Source organism: Aphelocoma coerulescens, chromosome 3 (genome assembly GCF_041296385.1).
Source record: "Aphelocoma coerulescens isolate FSJ_1873_10779 chromosome 3, UR_Acoe_1.0, whole genome shotgun sequence".
Lineage (NCBI taxonomy): Eukaryota > Metazoa > Chordata > Aves > Passeriformes > Corvidae > Aphelocoma > Aphelocoma coerulescens.
Genome location: NC_091016.1, coordinates 92,729,582 through 92,732,922, shown reverse-complemented (window position 1 = coordinate 92,732,922; position 3,341 = coordinate 92,729,582).

The following is a 3,341-nucleotide window of genomic DNA, read 5'->3' as shown; positions in this document are numbered from 1 at the left end:
TAGAATTTCTGCATCAAATCAGGTCCCCTGTTGGATTCTGTCTTCCAAGAGGAACTTGGCTTTCACAGCCTAACAAAATGCTGCATGTCTATAATATTGCATGTTAATGCACCAGAGAAAAGCCATTTGAACTAACAGCCACTGCTGGCACAAGAACAAATGGGTATAAACTGGCTATTAATAAATTTATCCTGAAAAGAAGGTTTCTAAGCACCAGAGCAACAACATTTCAGAACAGCATTTTCAGTTGCAGCACAAAATTTAATGTGTTTAAATAGCACAGTCACAACCTGGATTAAATTATATGATCGAGCAGTTAAGCAGAACTCCTATGCCTTCCTACGGCCTTTATTACTAGAGGGAAATATTATATAAGGCTTTAGCAATAGAAGTATAGATCCTGTATCTCTGGATAAGGTTCTGAGTTCAGTACACACTGAAAAACACATTTGCTGTTGTTGACTTTTTTGTGCTTCACTTCACGCTTAGGTTCTTTGTCTGTTGCTCATTAACAACATTTGTGAACTTGATTATACTTTGGTTTTGCTACTATTTAGGTAATTACATCTCCATCATTAAATATGCATTAATTCTTTTAATAATATAAGTTTTTTTAAAAAATATTATCTCAGTAGATTACATCTTTCCAATATATTGTGAATCTTGTTGTTATAGTATTACATTTCAGCTGGGCATGCTGATGTGTAATGTCCATTCCCCTCTCCTGTTAGGGTTTTATTGGTTGCTATAGTTACCAACCATTGCTGGATTCATGTCATTTATGTAGGCTAAATTCTTAGTGACTCTAAATGTGTTACCATACACACCTGGTTGTTTCTATATTGTGAGACGTCAAGGCACCTAACATGTTATGAGGAAGACTTCCAAAGAAATGAGTACAGCTTGTCTGCATGACAATCTGGGTTCACAGAGCTGAATCCCTCCATGCACTGACATGTTTTTACAACCACCTTAAGTCAGCCAGGTCTTCTACATGCTGTAACACAGTCTATCCTGATATTTATTATTTAATCTATTAAAGCATTTGGCTGTCTGCACACACAGTTGGGGAATCAATTAAAAGTCCAGAAAAACTATACAAAGTTTCTCATGTAATTAGATGTTTCAGGGCATGCTATTAAGGGCCATCTGTTCTCCTGGATGACTGAGTATGACAGAGAAATGAGATGTTTCCTTTTGTACTCGAGGTTCCGTCTGTCTTGATTCTATATTTGATTAACTCTGTATGGGGGTGGGGGCTGAATTTATTTATAATGGTCTTAATCTGTATAGTAGGTTAAGTATGATTAGGGTAGGGTGTTGAACTCTAGCATTTGAGATACCTTTTATTGTTTCAGTGCAAATAAAACTCTTGAACATTTTTCTATGAGTATTTCCACTGCTTTTCTGTTCACATTTCCCCACTGCCTGATTTTTTCCTTTGTTACCAGTGATCCAATTTTGCCATGGAATAAATGGTTACAACTAGAGAGAAATCACCACCATTTTATGCATTTTCAATTTGGCTAGTAAAGCCAAGCAGATCTGAGCAGTGCAGCAAAACATATGCTGTAAACTTATGACTACTGGCTTACTTTCCCCTCGGTAACATATGTGCAGGCCCACCAAAGGTAACTTAGAACATGCCAGACTGCTGCACAACATGGAGATACCCAAATTAACTTTTAATTTAGGTATTTCTGCTGTTCTGCCAGCTGTGATGTGCCAGTGCCTTTAAGAGCAGATTTCAGACGCTTTTTATCAGTGCAGCTGGCTGTCTACGCTTTTTCCTCTAAGTGCCTCTAAATCCTAACAGAGCAATGACACACAGCAATACTTTTGTTTAACATTTCTAACAACAGCTGATGGCTTTAGCTAGATTTTTGCATTAGCACACACACAACCTGGCTTTAAATAATACTTCTGCTTCTTTGTACAAATTTATGCAAATAAAATCAAAGGTCTCTTATGGTCTCCATATAGCAAAGTATTTACAAATCTGTGCCAAGCCAAGACATCTGGTCATTTTGGTTATAGCAGTGTGGGTTTTTATATCTACAGTGCTTTCTTTGATATTTCATCCACTTTATGTAGAGCAGCAAGTACAGTTATATCAATATTCAAATAACACATTCATTCATTCATTCAACAAATGCAATATTGTTTGAAAAATTAAACATGAAATAAGAGTTTATGACACCCTGTTGCACAGTTAGCACTGCTAATGCCACTGCCCTAGCATCACCCTTAGGCATGTAAACCCTGGCACTTTCCCAGGCTTCCTGTTGGTTTTAGGAATGGTTATCATAAACAGTTTAAAACTAGTATTTGAAGATAACTGTAGGCAGTTAGAATAGAATCATGTAGCTAAAATTTAGATATAGTTATCTATCAAGGAGTGAGTTGGTTACCTTTAACTCCCTTTAGTGTCAGCAAAGAATAACAAGGAATTTCCAACATGCAGTTATTTTTCCTGACTTAGGGAAGGTGTGTAATTAGGGGCCTCACTTGGAGTAAGGTGTATCACCTAGGAGCCCACACTCCTCATCACTATGAAGAGCTCAATCTTAACTTCTCTTTTAATTCCCTGAAGTTAACTTCACCACTCCCCAAAGTGTTTCCTTGGCCTGCAATGTGATGAACTCAGTATTTTTCAGCAATTAGTATCTGACTCCAGAGACTACGTCGTTTTCTCTCTTGAGGAGAAAGTGCATGCATCTTTCTACAAAGAAAATATAAGTGCAGCTACTGTGACCATGCAGCTACAGCTGTTAATGATGTACACCATAGTGAACATGATTCATACTGTCATCTGGAGTTTATTGTCTACTGTGAAGGAGATGTGGACTTTTTTGTGTAATCAGAAAGAGAATTTATATTCCTTTTTAAAGAATTTTTCCTGAAATGAAAAGCCTAATTTATTATTATTAGTAGTAGTAGTGTTATTAGTATTACTATTATTCAAAGTGAGTAACATTGTTTAAAGAACACCACAAAAGCTATTAAAACTTTGACAGATGTTCTGGTGAAATGTGAAACTGTTTTTTTTTTACCTTCAGAAACAACATTATTTCATAATTGTGATAATTCTATGATCAGAAAACTGGAAAAAAATAACTTTGATAGATTTTTTTTTTCCTTGGAATGTTTCTTTCACAAGACAACTGCATAAAAGATCTGTAAGCATCAAGATTTGGAAATAAATTAAATCATTCAGAAAGTGGAATTGTCATCCTTTTGGGAGCCCTACCTGAAGTGTCACCTCACAAAGGTGTTTTCATCTTGGGAATGGGCATGTTGGCTGTCTGCTCCCTTGACAGTAATACTGTACATCAGTTCTC